The sequence below is a fragment of the Leptinotarsa decemlineata genome, unplaced genomic scaffold, assembly GCF_025532065.1.
Source record: "Leptinotarsa decemlineata unplaced genomic scaffold, Ldec_3_MD MMD2_tig00026345_RagTag_RagTag, whole genome shotgun sequence".
NCBI lineage: Eukaryota > Metazoa > Arthropoda > Insecta > Coleoptera > Chrysomelidae > Leptinotarsa > Leptinotarsa decemlineata.
In genome coordinates, this window is record NW_027412696.1 from 2,054,023 (window position 1) to 2,073,944 (window position 19,922).

Here is a 19,922-nt window from a genome sequence, read left to right on the forward strand (position 1 = left end):
GCCTGTTTTCAAAAAAAATGTAGAAATGAAATAAATAATTATAGGCCAATATCACTTTTCCCGTCACCTTCTTAAATCTTCGAACGTGTAATATATGTCAGACTGCAACTTTTTATAGACCACAACAATATTTTGAATGCTCAACAATTCGGTTTCACAAAAGGTATGTTTACTGAACTAGCAATTTTCAATTGAATCAAACATATCACGGAAATTGTGAATAGGAGGTACTCTTTAGTGAGCTTGTACTCCAACCTGTCAAAAGCTTTCGACACGGTTAACCAAAAAAAACTATTGATCAAAATAGAAGGTTACGGTATAAGTGGTGTAAGTCATAGGATCATTGAGTGTTATCTATCAAATCGTTCAATAGTTGTTGCTATCACGAATGAACAGGACAAATACCTGTCCAGCTAAGCTGGTATTATGCAAGGGGTACACCTAGGGTCCATTCTTGGACCTCTACTCTTTCTGTTATAGGTGAATAATATGTCCCAAGCATTTGAACTCTGTAATATATATCAGTGCTGATGACATATTGGTTGTTGTTACAGGAAATGATGTGTTGGAGCTCTCAACAAAAGCTTCAGCTGTCGCATAAAGCCTGAGCAAGTGATGTGAAGAAAACAAGCTCAAGGTGAAAGTTGGAAAAACGGGCCTAATAACTTTTAGTAAAATAAACAACTTTGAGGAATCTCCCTATGTGAAATTCAACTGCAAATCAGATCATATAAAATTTCTGGGCGGTTTACTAGATCCAAGCCTCAGCTCAGAATCACACATTAACATCTTGAATAGTAGGCTCCATCTGTGGAGTTACACCACAGCTCACGTTCAAGCAATTATTTCCTGGGACTCTTTATCAAGCTCACAAAGAATATTCATTTCACAAAAGAAAATTATGAGATATATATTAAGATTTTCCAATTGATGTGACATTTCAGCAAGATGAGATACCTCTTCATTATAGTAGGCTGATTCGAAAGTGGTTAGATCACAACTATCCAAACTGTGTCTGAAGTCTGTATCGAAAAGTGATACATACGTACTAGAAAATGAATATTTCGAAATGAAATATCAGTACTTTATGCAACTTTCCTTCACTAATACCTCGAAACCGGTCCATAGGTGATCGAACTCGCTGCTGATTGAACGAGAATCCTCTGTGAGACTAACCAATGTGAGGTGTTTTGCATAGATGTCTAGTACTGTCCAAACTGATAGATGTGCAAACGTTATCTGTTAGAATGACTCGCTAGATTATCTGAGAGCACCGTGTGGTGATTCATAAAATCTAGAAGTATACGTTACACAGCCATAGTCTATGCCAGAACTCACGGTTAAAATAAAGGGGGTACTCTCAACGAAATTGCTTCAGAAAAATTCAATAATTCCTTAAATGAAACGTGAACATTCATCAAAATGAACAGGGTTGAGTTTTCAACACATTTTTTTCTTAAATTATCATATTTGTTATCGGTTCGCAGATCCTCGAAAAAATCTAAAACTGCTAATCACTCAGGTACAGTTGATCTGATTTGTAAATATAGAAAAATTGTTGGGAAGAGAATGGACATCAATCAGGGTATCATAAGACCGCTCTTATGATACCCTGGTGGAAAACTATTGTTTTCGAAATCAGAAAGTACTGGAAATGATACATTTTTACTTGATTTTGTATGATCACGAGTTGGGATGGAAAGAAATGTTCTCGCCTGCCCTGTATATTTATTTACTTTGATACAGATCACATTAACTATGATCAAATAAGTGGGATTTTTACCACATGAAGACGAAATTCATTATTCGATTCTCAAGATACTCGTATTTAGTAATCTCCGGCAGTTGTGGATACGAGAAAATTTCAATACAACTTCTGGGTTTGCGAGTATTGAGAACACAATCCATTCCACAATGTGGACTCGATTCAATAACGAAAACACGCTTTTCATGTGGTAGATATTCCAAAACTCCAATAAGAATTCGCAGGGTCTGAAATGTTTTCCCAAAATTCGAATATTTCTATTTAATCAGAAAGCTAACAACTCAATTTCCATCCCTTCTTTCAACCACTGTTACCAGCTTCCCCGGTTGATTTTCTTGGCGTTACTATGCTGAACTCATTCCGGGACGCTTATAGGCAAACCGCTATACGTTTAATGGAAATTAAGTTCATTATTGAACTTGAAAACTGGTTAGAGTGTTCGAATTATCTAAATTGGAAAGAAAGTATTGGTTACGTATGAATAGAATAGAACAGTTTAATAAATACGTTACAATTTCATGTTTTTAGCTAGTCAAGTGTATAGGCTTCCTTAAATAAACATATAAAACAAAGAAGTAAATTGTAAAAATGTCAAAATATTAAGCAACACAGGGGTTGCCTACGTATATATAAACAAATAAATATTCACCTATGATAATAAGGGTATTTACAGATTACCACAGTACAATCGATACCGGTGAGTATGTTTCATCTTGAGTAGACATGGCTGACGTGAACGATCGTAGTATTCCGAGACTGCGAAAAAACATTGGTTGAGTAACATTTCCTTGATGGCTCTTTTTAATTTGGTGATAGTGAGCTCTTTAAAGTTATTTGGCAGAGAGTCGAAAACATTGTAATCAATGGAATTCATTTTTGATCTGGTCAAACGATAACGGCATGTTCTTACCTTGTCCGCATTTCTCGTGCAGGGTTGGTGTATGTCTGACTATTTCTCTAGCAACTGAGCATTTTTTCTGATTTCCAGTAGGGTCTGATAAGTATAGGTACCGGGTGTCCCACATTTTATTTGACAGGCAATATCGTTTGTTGAAGGAGATACACAAAAATGTTTCATACAAAAGTTTCAGGAGTTCATGAGAGCTATATTTTGATATAATTTTTAAATATACAGGGTGTTTGGTGTAGGTGCTACAGACCAAAATTCCATTTTTCAAAATAGAACGCCCTGTATATCATTACATATTCAGATGCTACGTTAAATTCTGATATCATTTCATGTTTGGTTTTTGAAATTCGGTTACGGCGTTGTTGAGTTATTGCTTAAAATGTAAAGTCTTGAGAACGACTATTATTTTTAAAAATATCTCATACAATTATTCTCTCTGCATCAGATCACATGAAAATTAGTCAAAATTTTGGGTGTTCGAAGTAATGGTTTCAATTTTGAGTTGTGGAATTCAGTCAGGAATCATTTTGAATATGAAACAATTGCGAAATTGAAAGAGGTGTATTCGAAAACAAATCTTTAATTAATAACAATGTAAATAATATAACTTGATAAATCATTTCATAAGAATGGTAGGTACCTAGAAATAAGTCATAAAAATTGTTCAAAGTGATGCCCATTAGATATTATACAGGCTTCGAAACGTCGAAGCACTTCTCTCGTATAAGTCGCTCTTATAATATCAGGCGTAATATCACTGCACGCTAGTCGAATTTTCATTTTCAGATCATCCACATTCAAAGGGGGAGTAGTGAAAACAATATCTTTTAAATAACCCCATAGGAAAAAATCAAGCGGTGATAAATCTGGGGAACGAGCCGGCCACCGAATTGGACCCTTATTTACCAATCCATCTATTTGGGTACGTTCTATCCAGATATTCAGTAACAACCTGTGAATTGTGAGGAGGAGCACCATCTTGTTGCCACCAAATTCCTTGTCGTTCTGCTATGGGAATATCTTCCTTTAACTGGATGAAATCATTCTCTAGAAAATGTAAATATCGCAATCCATTGAGATTTCCATTGAAAAAGTAAGGTCCTATGATGCGGCCATTGAACAATCCACACCATACATCAATACCCCAAGTAGTTTGAAAATTACTTTCGCGGACCCAGTGGGGATTTTCTTGAGACCAATAGTGACTGTTATGTCGATTCACAACTCCATTATTGTGGAATCGCGATTCATCGCTCCACAAAATTTGACTGAATATGTTAGGACTTTCATGTAATATTACCTGAATACAAGCAATGAATTATTCAAGTCGTTGTTCAAAGTCCGTGGGTTTCAAACCTTGTACCAACTGAATTTTGAATGGGTGGTATTTATTTTCTTTCAGAATTCTCTGTACATTAGATTTATTCACACCGACTTCTTCTGCAAGAGTACGGATAGAAACATGTGGATGAATAATAATATAAGCCAACACATTGATCTCTAAATCTTCAGTTCTAACAGATCTCGTATGATGACGATGCTTCATAGTAGAAGGAAATGACCCAGTTCGCAATTTTTCTACAACTCTCGAAGAAGTCATTCGTGACGGAATGGGTCTGTCTTGAAAACGTTCTTGGTATAGACGTCTTGACGGCAGTTTTTCTTATATTCCTCAAAAATTAATAACATATCAATGCAATCACTTGGACTAAACGCGAAAGGCATACTGGAGTTTTCGCACAAAGAACACAGTTACTGTTTTGCAAAAAATCACTGAATCGAACTGACAAGTAGATACAATTCAACAACATTTGTTACTATCGCATCAACAAGCATGAGCTACTTGATGAAATTGTGCAATATAAAGCAATTCACCCTCAAGTTAGTCACATTCTCAAGAATTTCAATATTATATTCAACTGATATCGATATTGTATCGTAGAGATGAGAATAATGGTTTGTATTCAGTAGTAGTCTAGTTCAATTTAATAAAAGATATAGACTGGATTCGTGTACGAGTAAATAAGTTTTTTGAAACTTCATATTTAAGGAAAAGTGCAATAACTCAACAACGCCGTAACCGAATTTCAAAAACCAAACATGAAATGATATCAAAATTTAACGTAGCATTTGAATATGTAATGATATACAGGGCGTTCTATTTTAAAAAATGGAATTTTGGTCTGTAACACCTACACCAAACACCCTGTATATTTAAAAATTATATCAAAATATAGCTCTCATGAACTCCTAAAACTTTTGTATGAAACATTTTTGTGTATCTCCTTCAACAAACCAGATATTTCCTGTCACATAAAATGTGGGACACCCGGTATATTAGTGGCAACGGCATGATACGTAAATTTTTGAATAATGGTCTACAGTGCTCCCGGAAACCTGCACTTGCCAGTTTTCTTACAGTTTTTTTCTGTAGTTTGAAAATTCTCATCGAACCAGGAGAGTTCCCCCAAAGAGCAACACCGTAGCTGATATATGAGTGGAATAATGAAAAGTACGTCATTTTCAGAATCCCATCGCTTGTGATGTTCTGCAGTTGACGAAGGATATATATTGCACTAGATACTTTATTTGCGAAAAGATCTGTATGTTGATGCCAAGATAAAGTACTTTCGAAAGTAATGTCAAGTAATTTAACCTCTGTTAGCTGAACCTACAGTGATAAACTCAAGATTTTGAGTTTTGGCACTATTCAACTTCAATTTATTTGCTACAAACCAAGTGTTGGCTTGATTTTCAATATGTGTGATTGATGACTTGTTTACTTCATGGAAATTCATGATCACTTGAATGAAATGAATAAAAACACTTTTGTCTAAATACCACTGGAAAATTTTATTTATACGAAGGGTTTCGGGTTTGATCCTATTTTATCAAGTATGAAAAAAAATTGAGGAGAGATACACACGTCGTCGCAAAATTTGCGTTAACAAGAGGGCCTGGCAAAAAAGTAACAACAACGATTACGGTGAATGTTGCAAATAAAAACTTGAAGTAAGTAAAGAGGATTATATTGCTGAAAATTTCAAATAAACCGTCGAAGAGCTGAAAAAAAATAGAAATCCTTTCTAAAACCCTAAGTGGATGCAAATTATGGCACGACGAAAGGGAAACAAGAATAACGATATCAAATTTTGGAAATGTCTGCAAAATTCTGCCTAAAACATCCAGGAAACGATTAGTAGAACAAATAATTTATCCCAAGTACTTATCAACGCCAGCAATAATGCATGGAAAGCAATACGAAGAAAGGGCCCTTGCGGCATTGGAAATAGAAATAAAGCAAAAAATACTAAAATGTGGTCTTTACGTCGATATATATCAACTATTTCTTGGTGCTTCACCAGATGGAGTCTTGCAAGACGGTACTGCCATTAGAGAGGTGAAATGTCCATATTCGGAGAAATCGATTACTCCTCAAGAAGGAATCGAAAATGGAAAGATAACGTTTTGGAGAAAGAAAACTGGAGCTGTCAATACGAGTAACAAATAGTATTATCAAATACAAAGCCAGTTGTATGTGACTGGATATAAAAAGTGTATTTTCGGAGTTTGGACTTTCAAGGGAATCACAATTACGGAAATTGAATAGGACGAAAATTTTTGGAAAAGCAAAATGCAGGGACCCTTACAAAATTTCTTCGACAACCATTTGATAAAGGAACTGGTTGATCCTAGAAAAATAAGAAATATGCCACTCAGAGATTAGAAGTTCAATAATTCCTCAATTGATTGTTTTACTGCAAACGAATTGTTTTGATGATATAACTTTTTTATTGAAACTTTTTTCAACTCTCCAAGTTGTGACAAAGAGAAATATTTTGCATTTTTGTTTCTTTGTGTACTTGCACGTAGTTCATGTTGGGTTTCAAGTAATACACACACTTTTATTAGGAAGGAAATTCACTGAGAAATAGGCAATGAATATGTTTTTCACCTACCTCTATAGAAAGTATACATTTCCTGACCTTATTGTAGGGAGCAAAGCCGTACTTTTCCTCCTTAAAGTAAAAGAGACGTATGGTACGTCATCATTGAAATAACTTATTGACATTGACAACCTAAACTACTTATATTCTATTATATTTTTTTTTTAATATCAAATTTCACAAAAATGATTTGAAGCTTCATACTTTATATCTTCTATTAATTATCTGCGAGCGCTTCCGACAGCTGGTCGTACTGTCATCTTCTAGGCACTCCTCAATCTGAACTTGTCATCCTGTCGTCTGCCTCTTTATACGGTCCGAACAGGTACTTTAGGTAAATTTGCCTGTATTTGTACTGCATCGGGTACTATTCTTTGTGTTGGATCTTCTCTAAGAATGTGTATAGTTTTGTTTAATATATTGAATGTGAGTTCTTGATGTGTTTTGATTTGTACTTGTTCCTCGATAAGTTCCTATATAAGTATATATTTTACCGTTCATTCATAGAACAGCCAGTATTTTGCAAAATGATATAAATCAGTGGAAGGTGAAGTATTTTCAAAAAGTAAATACCTATATTTAGAAAATGAGTCAGATATCACTAGACCTATAGCAATACGATATGTCAATAATTTCACAATCTCTTACTGCCAGTCTCGATAGCGCAGCGGTTTGATGCAAGACAAGCGAATACGAGACTCTCAGACCCCTTGCAACTAGATTCTGAACGAAAAATTGAGTTATAAAAGCTTTTGTTTGAAAATGTATTTTTATAATTTTAATTTGTAACTTTTCAGTTCCCTTATTATTGACAACTACAGATAAAAATTTTTTCCGTTTATTTCGCCTACATCTTCATTTTTTTCAAAAAAATCATAATCGCCTACCTTTAAAACCCCCAGACTCCAATTTTGAATAAATCGGGCGAAAATCACATAACTCGTCCACCAGTCTGGAGCCACCACGTTGAATTTCCCAATTTTGACATGAGAATCATAATCTCCGACTCCGACCCCTAGACACCAAATTTGATTCGAAACGGACTATAATCACAAAACTCGTTCGCCATATAAAGCCTCCATTTTGTTTTTTCTGTTAACAAAAATTTCATAATGCATTGTCATCAGGATTATGTACACCTGCAAAATTTCAAATCAATCGGATGATTAGAACTGGGTCAAATTCAACTTGCAAGATTTCTTACATTGTTGATTAGTTTGTTACCTGCAAGTGAACCTAATCACAAGTTTATAAATGAAAGCTTGTCTGAATGTACGTTATGCGCTCTAACCCGTTATCATGATTTTGACCACTTCCTGTGAAATATCCAGTCCTAAATATTTATTCCCAATAATTTCCGAATATTCCATTTACATTTTATTGAAGAAATATTAAAATATGTATTCGCGCGCTGCTGTTCTAGGGGCGTGGCTACTACCACAAACTTTTTTTGTCCAATACCGCATTTAGTCAAGCTAGCTTAGAGATACGTAACATATGGAAACCTCTAATCAAGCGAAAAACGACCAATTCTCGCCAAACGGTCATCTCCCGCTAAAAACCAATGAAGCGGAAAAAGTGAAGAGGGGATAGGTGAAAGCACTCGAGCGACTTATAAATAGTCAGATCTCGGAGAAATAAGTCCAGTTATCACCCGAAGACAATTGTGGATACTAACAATCGAAACGTCGTGACATAACTTGGTTTGAAATCTTTTAATTTTAATTTTTCATTTTTGTTAATACTGATTTTCAATTTTAATTTCTCAGCTTTCATTAATATTTCAATTTTAATTTGTTTGGTTGTTGCTTGTATGTTATTTATTTGTAATTTCAGTTTTTCGTTTAATAAAATTGTTATTTTCGGTTAATCTTATTAATTTTTCAATTCTTTTTTCAGGGTGTTCAAATCAATTTATATCATATTAGACAATGGAAGTCCGAACTGATGTAATACACAAGCATTATCCTGTGCAGAAGTTCAATAAAACTCCTTCAAACAAGACATTTCACACATTAATATTTGGAAAAGTATTTTATTTCCTCAAAAAATCTCTTCATCGAAACCTTCTATGTCCTTTTCTGAATATAATGGAATGAGCAGAAATCCTTTAAACATATCTATCATTACACATTTTGATGAAGCGTACATGTCTGTAGGCATACACGGCAAAACCGGGCCTCTCACTCTTAACACCATGACACAAAACCGCCTGATACCTATTTAAAAGGTATGATTCTATGAGTGACAGAGATACCCCTCTAACTCCATATTAATACAATTTTTTAAGAAGTATACTGTGTGATACACAATCGAAAGCCTTAGCCAAGTCAAAAAGCGTTATGATAGTGTGCACACCCTTCTCGAGTCCTTCAACAATAAATCTAACAACATCAAAGACAGCTAGAAGCTTAGAAGAAGAACGATTTTTGCGAAACCCATATTGACCCTGAGAAAGAAGTTGTAACTCTTGGAGTAATCATACAGACACTTTTTCATTATTATTTCAACGACTTTATAAAAAATAGAGATGATAGACATGAGTCTGTAATTGTCAAGGGAACATGGGTGCCCCTTCTTGAAAACTGGAATTACTTCCGCATATTTGAAAGCATCAGAAAAAACACCTGTCTCAAATATGAAGTTGACCAGTCCTGTAAAAGGCGAAATTATATTATGTAGGTTTTTCCTGATGATACGAGCGTTCAAATTTTGGGCATCAAAACAATTTGAAGGTTTCAAACAATCAATCGCGCTCATAATATCCTGTTCGATGACGGGACCGAGAAAAAAGGAGCTACAAGTTACAGGAAATTCTTCGAAATTAATTAAATCAGAAGAGATAATAAATTCATCGTATACCAGTTTTTTAATAAGTGTTATCCTTTGATGATATTCTTTTTTGAGTTTTTTGTACAAATTCATATCTGCTATCTGAGATAACTTTGATACTCTTCAATAACTCTCTGAAAGATTTGAGAGAATCGTCAAACCAACACACGGGGGATGTTCGTTTATGAGCTGCAACTCTACCAAAAAAAAATGACTTGTATATTTGAGTAGCATAGACATCCGTTATGAAAGATGCTAATACATCAACCTCTTGATTTTGCTGAAAAATTTCCCACTTTTTTTCTGAGTGTCGATAGATTCGTCATCAACTTTTGTTAAGATATTATCTATCTGACTGAAAGAAGCAGCTGTGATTCATGTATCCTCATTTATCGTGATTTTCAATCCAAAGAAAAATAATAGAGTTTAAAAAGTTTGAAATTCACTCAGGATATTTGAGTTAATTTTGAAGTTGATAATGAAATCACCCATTATTATTATATTAGTTGAAGCTTTGACAATGGTAGTCAGTAGATTTCCAAAATTCACAAAAAACAAGTCGACGTCGCCCTTGCCTGATCTATAGACAACAATGATTGTTATTTTCGGTTCGAACAACTCGATACCACAAGGTATTGAAAGAAGTTAAATCAACAGTGTGGTCCACTAAGTGCACAACAAATGCGAAACTTTTTTATTATCGATTTCTCAGAAAATTTTATTCTTGACAAAAGTGGGTGCATGTTCCAAAACTATACCAAGTGTACCTGAAATGGCTTTATGACAAACAGGATAGGCCAAAAAATATAAAGTTCGTTCAAGAGTACCTACTCTTATTTCAAAAAATATAGAAATATGTTGAAGAGAAAAGTTGCTGAGAATTAAAAGTTATTTTCAGATACGAAGTCATGGCCTGCTATTCGATTTTTTTTTCTTTTGTGAAATTTTGAATTACCCCGTATGATACATATTTTTTACTATTTTGATCTAATATGTATTTGAAGTAGCCACAATCAAATCAGTTTGGAGTATTTTTTATCAAATTAAGGTGTATTTGTGAAATTTACTTGGATTTGTATTTTTTTAGGTGACCGTCAACTTCATGTTTGTTGCAACGATATTTAACAGAACTCTAGAATAAAACATATACTCTTTATACTCTGTTTAACGAGGCAAATACTTCACTAAGTATAATGTTGATATGAATAAACTGTCAAAATCTATCGCGGATAGTCATGAATAAAAAAGATGCAATAAGCGATATTATAAAAAAACTACAGTAGGTAACTTAATAAATTAACAGGTGCTAACGATAAAAATTATCGAAGTATCTCTGTATGTCCACCTTCTCTTTCGATGCATCTAATTGTTCGCTCATAAAATTCGTTTAATGTAGATCGCAACACATTAGCGGGAATATTTCTGCAATGAACTCGTATTGAAGTCTCAAGCTCATCAACATTATTAAAGGGGGATCTCTGTAGATTTTTTGTTTTAAGTATCCTCATAAGAAATAATCTAGAGGTGTAAGGTCTGGAGAACGAGAAGACCGTCGAGGATCGGTTTTTCGTCCTAACCATTTATTACGAAATGTCCTGTTCAACCACTGAGAAACATTTCTAGTAGAATCGGTAGGACATCCGTCATGTTGGAACGATAACTTTTGCCGTTCTTCTTATACCATATCATCCAAAAACTCTCCTATTTCAGTTTCCAAAAAGTTCAAGTCCTACCTGTCACTATTCAAATTCTCGCGAAAAAAAAACGGATCTAGTAATTTATCATTTAATATACCACAACAAACGTTTGTTTTCTGATAGTATTGATTTTTGTTGTCAATAATAAAATTTGGGTTGACATCTGATCACCGTCTGCAATTTTGTGATGATAGAACCCCATTTGTTGTAAAAGTAGATTCATCTCCAAACAGAATACATCGATGAAAATATCGTTGTTCTTCTATTTCACTCTGAATCCACATGGAAAAATTATATCTCAAATCATAGTCTCTGTCTTGAAATGTACAAATGAATGTAGGTTTGTAAGCATGGTACTTATGTTTCTTGAGAATACGCTTCACAGAGGTTTTTTCATGCCGGTATAATCATTAATTTCTTAGGTGGACCTTCTAGGACTTTCTACTACTGCTTGAAGTACGTCAAGCTGGTTTTCTTCTGTACATACAGGTTTCGTACGCTCAGGATTATGTTTATATTCTAGTGAGCCGGTCTCTTTGAAATTCTTTAAAATTCTACTTACACTTGAATAACAAATTTGTTTGTTTGGATGCCGCTCGTTGACAATATTTGCAGCTTCGCGCATTGTTTTATAACCATCACCCCAGATTGAAACTAATTCTGCCTTTTCAGTTAACGTTAATAATACTGGGAGAGGCATTTTCAATTAAGGACAAATATGAAAACGTTTTACAGGCAAGTTTTAAGAAGCCACACTATCAAACTACAGTATTGTTTTAGGGCGTATGTGTTTTTTGTTCATGGCTATCCGCGATATATTCTGGATTGTTTTTAAATATCTGTTCTAGTTGAGACATTGTTGTCAGAATAAAAGAAATTTTATAATTCCATTGACAGGTAGTCGCCCCGGAGCGCCAATTAATTTTTATTGTTGTATTTATTTTATTTTTATCGTTGTCTTAAAATTGTGTATGTTGTAAATCAATCTTGAGTTTATTCATATGAACATTTAGTTAGTGAAGTAGTTGCCTCGTTAAAAAGAGTAATTGTTTTATTTTAGAGTTCTGTTAAATATCGTTGCAACGAACATGAAGTTGACGGTCACCTAAAAAAATACAAATCCAAGTAAATTTTACAAATAGACATTGATTTGATGAAAAATACTCCAAACTGATTTGATTGTGGCTACTTCAAATACATATTAAATCAAAATAGTAAAAATATGTATCATACGGGGGTATGGAATGATTCTGCAACCGTGTTAGGAATCACACGTTAAATGGTAAAACCTCGTTAGTCCTTAGCTCGCACAAGTTTCTCAACTTCTGAGAGTTGTCGTTCGTATGGGGGCGACAGCTGATCAACGGAAAAACAGATTTAAAACAGATTTTAAACAAACAGAATTCAAAATTTTTCAAAAGAAAAAAAATGGAATCAAGCCATGACTTCGTATCTGAACATAACTTTTAATTCTGAGCAACTTTTCTCTTCAACATATTTCTATATTTTTTTAAATAAGGGTACTCATTCCAGTTTCGATACGAGATCCATGACATGTCCCATGCATGGTAGTTTTTGTTGGGGAGATTTTTTTGCTAAATTCTGTTTATATTTGTGGTTCTGTTTTTGTCTACCTTAGGTTCCGATAATGCGTTTGTGTTTGTTTTTGTGGTTTCACTCGAGGTTTTTCTTTGTTTCTACCAGACTGATGAATACAATTTGGAGTGTTTGTATCGTTCGTGACATATGACGACTGATGTGGTTTAGATTCTGTTTCAATATCATAATCAGGTCCTCTAGCTCTTGGGTCCTGTTCTCGTGATGATAGGTCAACTTTGACAAAGTATCAAGTTCCTTCTTCAAACTATTCTGGTAACATGAGTCGACTTCACATCGTGCATTCAAGTCCTTATCACATATTGTCTGTACTTCACTTGTACTAAGTTTTTTCACATAATTATTCAATGGTCCATTGCTCACAGTTATTGGTAACTTGAAAGTGAGAATAATATCAATCAGTTCGTTTTTCTTCAATTTATTAAGCTCTGCAGTTAACCCATTAGTGCTCATTGGCAACATGGGTTGCCACTGTTTTCAAATCAACAGCATGTCAAATTTTGTTAGGTTATGTCTGAAATTTCATCGTGAACGTGTTTTACAAGTCTTACTCCGACATTTTGTCAAGAAAAGTATTGTATATTCCATCTGAGATTTTCTAAAGTTTACTTTGATTTTTGTGAAGTTCAGAGCTCACGAACATTCCTATAAAAATGTTAGTATAATTTGTTGTTTTCACTAAAATATTCTTATGCATCTGTTAGAATCAGTTACTAAGATATATATTTCTGAGGTTTTGTGGCAAGTAGATGAATTTTGTTCTCGGTATTGTTGTACCAAGTATGTAAATTCAGATGGCAACTATAGTTGCCAACGAGCTGTTGGGTAGCCATGTAAAGATAAAATAATTTTATTTCTTAGGTCGGAACGCGAAAATGGCACGTTTACAATTGACGAAATGCTGAATGCCTACGAAGAGTATTACGGTGAACGAATTCCTTGTATCAGATCTATTAGTATCATTCCTCCGCATGAGCTTCCGAATGCTGATACAGATGAAGACTCTGATTTGTCTGATGATGAAGTGGAAGGAAAGCCAGCACATTTGCCTGGCCGTATACTCCGAAGTAAGGCCGTGGTTACTTTTGAAGAATCACAGGAAGAGCAGAATGAATACACTCAATCTGAGCAAAATCTATATACTCAAATGGAAGATATCGTGAATTCTCAACCTGAGCAGAATGATGACATTCATATGGAAGAAAATGAGGATCCCGAACCTTCTACTTCAAAGCGTGTTCGTCTGCAGAAGAAGAAAAAAGTCCTGCCATCAAAATCAACTTGGTCTTCAAACAAACAACATGTCTGGAAACTGCCATCTATAGAGAAACCTTGCGAACCACTCACTATAGACTTTCTGAAGAACACTGTTGCTTCGCCTTCAGATGCCTTCAAGTGTTTTTTCACTGACCAATTGGTGAACCATATCGTTACACAAAGTAATCTTTATGTCGGCCAAAAAGGATAGTATCACGTGAATATCTCCTCTGAAGAGATTTATACAGTGTTGGGCATTATGTTATTGAGTGGATATCATAAGTTACCTAACAAGCGTATGTACTGGCAAGAAGATCCGAACTGCAACGTGACCATCGTTTCGGAGGCAATGCGCAGACGCAGGTTCAAAGAAATCTTACGATATATTCACCTGAATGATAACACAAATATTGACACGGATAGTTTTCATAAAGTAAGACCTCTTTTTGATTATTTGAATGAGTCATTCAAACAAGTTCCATGTGAAGGTTCTCTTTCAATTGACGAAAGTATCATACCATATTATGGCCGTCATCACGCGAAACAGTTTATTCGCGGAAAACCTATAAAGTTTGGGTTCAAGATGTGGGTGATAGCTAAGCCGAATGGATATATAATGCATGTAGAACCTTACTGTGGATCAAACACCAAATTGCCCGATACTGGTCTTGGTCAGGGAGGTGATGTGGTAATTGGTTTGGTGGATCACTGCAATGTTCCCAAAGGAACAAAACTATATTTCGACAATTTGTTCACTTCAGTTTCTCTTTCGGAAGAGTTATGTAAAAGGGTATTGGGAGGAACCGGTACTCTACGAGAAAACAGAATAGGCAAAGCTATGAATTTACCACCCAAGAAAGAATTGAAGAAGGTTGAAAGAGGGAAATTTGTAACTGTTGGGAATGGAAAACTGATCGCAGTTTCCTGGAATGACAATTCTGTGGTTACCGTTCTGTCAAACTGTGATGAAGTAAATGCACTCAGGAATATTCAGAGATATAGTCGTACTGAAAAAAAAAAGATAACTGTGAAAATACCTAACCCAATATCTCAATACAATTCAAATATGGGAGGGGTTGACCTCAATGATCAATTCACAAGTACCTACAGGACAAGAATGAGAATCAAGAAATGGTGGTGGCCTATGTTTGCTTGGAGTGTGGATGAATGTTGCGTACAGGGATGGCTCCTCTATAGACAGCTAGGACATGATATGCCACTTTTGCAGTTCAGAAGACAGGTTGTTCTGCAATTATCAAATTTATATGGTACTCCTGTTATCAGACCTGGACCATCATCATCTTATTCAAGATCTGTTTCCCTTCATGACATAAGAAGAGATGGAAGGAATTACCTCATTGTGAAAGGAGAGTCAAAGTACAGGCGGTGTAAGATGTGTCACAACCGTACTGTATACCTCTGCTCAAAATGCAAAGTGCCACTTCATTCCGAATGTTTTGAACCATTCCATAGTATGTAATATGCCAGAGTGTAGTTTTGTATAGTAAATAAAATGAATGATCAAACTTTTTGTTTATATGAATCTTCAACTAATATTCTTTATAATATCATCATCTGTTGACATACTTTAAATGCCCTGAAGGCTCAGTGGCAACTCAGGTTGCCAAGCGTTTCTGGAGTCCTTGAAAAGGACATATTTTTTTATATATTTTCCAATTGCTCGAGTGATTATATAGTAGCAGATAAAACATTGCAACATCAATAAATTCGACATTTTTAGTTCTGAGCACTAATGGGTTAACGTAATGTGTTCACTATTCGTGGCCATTTTTAAAGGCACGTATGTTCCCTTGTAATGGTTACTATCTGAGTTGAGAATTCGTTTTCTCCATCTACCGAAGCGCCAACTTGATCAGTGAAACGCGCGTCGAGTGTATTTCAGTTCTGGCGTTTGGGAGAAGTGCCTATCTATGTTAATGATTATACGATTTCCACACTATACATTTCGTTTATGCGATTTTTTTACACGATACTTTTATCAGTTTTATTTGTACATCAAACTATATGAAGATATCGGCCGATACTTGATATAAATCCATAACTGACGTATTCAAAAAACACTTTATTGTGATATTTTCACTGAACCGTTTAATAAAAACGCAACACATGTTTAGTTATACAATAGCTTCTTCAGGCGTGATTACAGGTCGTTTCTTTCATCATGTGTTAACATTGCTATAATCTAAACCGTAACAGATACGAAGATGATTGAATGTGAAAAAGGTAACGGTCATCGGGAACAATATAATGGTCGAAGGAAATTTACGAGAAATCTCCATTAATGAAATAATCGAAACAATTAATTGAAAAACTTTCTTCGCAATAGAAGAAAAATAATATTTTTTGTAGCCTGTTTTGTAATCAATATCTTCAGGAGATTATTGAGTTTGACAGCTCTATTTAATGCTAACTTGGTTAGCAAAACGTCCGTCGATTGACTTTTTTTAGTAAATGAAAGTGTTTTTCGACATTTGCAAATTATTTCACGCAAGAAGTTACAACTCTTATTTAACAAACATTATAAAAGTCGCTAGAGAAACCTCCATAATACGTTGAATACGATCTGAACATCGAGAAGGAAACAGTAGTTGCATGTGTATTCCTGTTTCCTTTAATATTGATCATTAATTCTAGAATTTGCAATGTATTATGCCATTAGAATTATTCATACATTAGTAATCATCAGTAACCCGAGCGTAACGAGAATATATCATAATTTGTCATTATTACGCTTTTGCCTGTACCTGCACAAAATTGGTTTCAGCAATATGAACAACACATCAATTACCTAAATTGTCAAATTTAATTACGCTATATCACACCAAATCTACAAATCATTGGATGCTTTGGTGTCGTATTAATTATCCTATTTATTGAAATCGATTTTTCGTTAATTGGTTCGGAAGTAATAAATAATTTCAGACTCTAAAGTGATAGCGTCACGAAATTTCGAAACATATGGGGCATATTTGGCATCGATAATGCAATAATCAATTTGCGACTATTGAAATCAGTAAGAAATTTAAATATATACATTGAAAAATAATTTTTGTCGAATACTTGGGAATAACAGAATGGTATTTCAGATCTTCAAATCAATAATGGTGCTACAAGAGATTTGAAGTAATAAACTAATCATGTAGGTCGGAATTCTATTTTTCAGTCATTCAAATGAAACATCAATCATACAAATTTTTTGTAGAGTACATTTCATATGAAAAATAAGATGTACCTGGTTATCAACAATAATATTTATACAGAAAAGATATGAAAATTCAATTCAAACATACATATTCACTTCCTTCTTTGAACAGAATTTCTCCCTCAAAATTTAACACAAAATTTCAGGTCGAATCAAAACGCTTTCTCAGAGGTTGTTGACTTCAAGTAAGTTGGATCGCTATTCGCCATGACTAGCAGTTGTTGGATTTGAATAATCGGACATATTTTGAAGGGTATGTGGGAACTACTTTTCGAAAATTTATTTCATAAGTCTCGCAAAGTATTGTTTATGAAAAATATTTCATTCCATCATTTATCAGTAACATCATTTTGATACTGACTGGTATATTTTTTCCGAATCGTTTCTGTAGATGAAAATTCGAGTATATTCATTCAACTGGCAACAGTGTGCCTCCCCAACGGACGTCTGTCATTTGCATACCTCTCCTAATGCAAAACAACGTCAGTTTTGATCGAACTTGCTTTTAGCGAATGAGTCGATCTCGATTTCTTATTACAGACAGACAGACAGACAGACATAATTTATTCAATCATGTTATGCATCCAATACGTTTATGACAGTTCAAAAAGAGTGCAGATGCACGCTGGACTGAGAACAAAATTAAAAGATAATATACAATTATTATTGATCATTTGAAATAAAACTTAACTGCTAGGTAGAATAAAATATTGGTTTCACAGAACATCACATAGCAACATATAATATATAAAAAGTATTATTAAGTGAAATAATCATTAAGTGTAAGTACTATTCATATAATCCTGTGTTGAGTAAAAACAGTTTTTTAAAAGGAACGTTTTAACTCTCCTCTTGAATGATGGAGTACTGAGCTGAGTGAGGTCAACTGGTAAATGGTTGTACAACTTGAGATCCAGTGAATTTCGTATAGACATTTCTACTTATGATGCACTTTTTGGAACCTTTGGTGTAGTAATGAATATTACTGGAGTTTTTTCCCCAACACCAAATCGTTATTTTCAACACCCCGACACGTGTTTCGATCACCAAATGATCATCTTCAAAGAGGAAGATTAAAACTGAAGATGATGATCACTTGGTGATCGAAACATGTGTCGAGGTGGTAAAAATATCGATTTGGTGTTGGAGAAAAAACTCCATTAATATTCATAGACATTTCTAGTTTATTCAGTGGTTGTCTAAGTTCATCTGCATTTCTAGTGGGATAATTGTGATAGTCTGATTGGGTGGAGAATATACTTTTTTTTATGGATCTCTAATGAAGTGTTTAAAATAAATATACAAGGCAAAGGCAGAATGTTGTAAAAGATGAAGAGAGATTGACATGGTTCGTTGAATGAAGCTCCAGCTATTATTCTAAGTGCTTTTTTTGCATACGGAAAATCTTTTGAGCATGAGAGGATTTTCCCCATAAGAGAATTCCATACATTAAATGAGAGTGAAATAGTGAGTAATACGCAGTTAGTAATGTATTGGTACTTATAAATCTTCTCAGCTGGCGAAGAAGGTAGAGCTGAGTAGACAATTTTTTGCATAGAAAGTCAATAAGATTTTTCCTTTCAAGTGAGTCATCAATAATTATACCTAATAATTTTACGTGCTTCTGTGTGGTTACCCTATTATTTGAAGATATAACTATTCGTTGAGTTTTCTCCTATTTCATTTCAAATTATTGGAAGTAAACCAGTTTACAGCCTTTTCTTCAATTTCATTGGTCTTGTCGAGTATCTTACTCATGTCGGAGTTAGAGTGAATCATTGTTGTATCATCTGCGAAACAGATGACTGTTCTAGGTAGTAGGTTTTGAAAAATATCATTCACATATATTACAAAAATTATAGGTCCAAAGATTGACCCCTGAGGTATGCCATGGGAAACTACTTTATCTACAGATAATTCCCCGTTTGTGCAGACGGTTTGTTTCCTTCTGGTTGAGTATGAATTGAATGAGTTTAAGGCTGTTCCTCTCATTCCAACACTTTCATGTTTACTGATAAGGATATTGTGGTTGACACAGTCGAAGACTTTACTCAAATCCCACAATTTTTGCGAGGTGAGTTCACCACTCTCCACATGTTCGATAACTATGGGAGAGTAGTAGCACCGTATAGAAGTAAACACAAGTAAAATCACTTCTGTCGGCCTCTGCCCACCACATTCTGGCATGTGGTGGGGCAGGAAGGTATAGGCTTAGAGGTATCGTGCACCTCTGCAGGAGGTTCGATCATAAAATGTGTGACTGACTTTTGACTTCATCATTGCTACCAGGAGCTCACAATAAATATTCCATATGATTGTGAACTGTTTAGGAATTGATGAAAAATAAGACAAGATGGTGAAATAAACATATTTTGTGAAATTAGATCATACAATTCTGAAGCTTTTTCAGAATGTTGAGTTCTGATTTTTTTCAACATTTGATTTCAAATTTTCATTGTCAAATTTTAAAGTATAATAAATTCTTACCCTTGTGAAAAGAAATAAATGAATAATCTAAAGGAAAATTAATTGAACAGAACTGGCCGATACTCGATGAAAATCCATATTTATTTATTGTATGATTTTCACTATAGAGGGTTTTACAAAAACTGCGACACGTGTTTCGCTATACAATAGCTTTCTCAAGCATAAACTGAAACTTACTCCCAAATTA

At 34.4% G+C, this 19,922-nt stretch overlaps 1 long non-coding RNA gene across 1 annotated transcript in view; it reads left to right on the forward strand.

Annotated features, from left to right (window-relative positions):
- Positions 1-19,922, forward strand: part of LOC141486071 (uncharacterized) — a 353,419-nt gene that overhangs the window by 142,926 nt on the left and 190,571 nt on the right. The window lies entirely within an intron of this gene.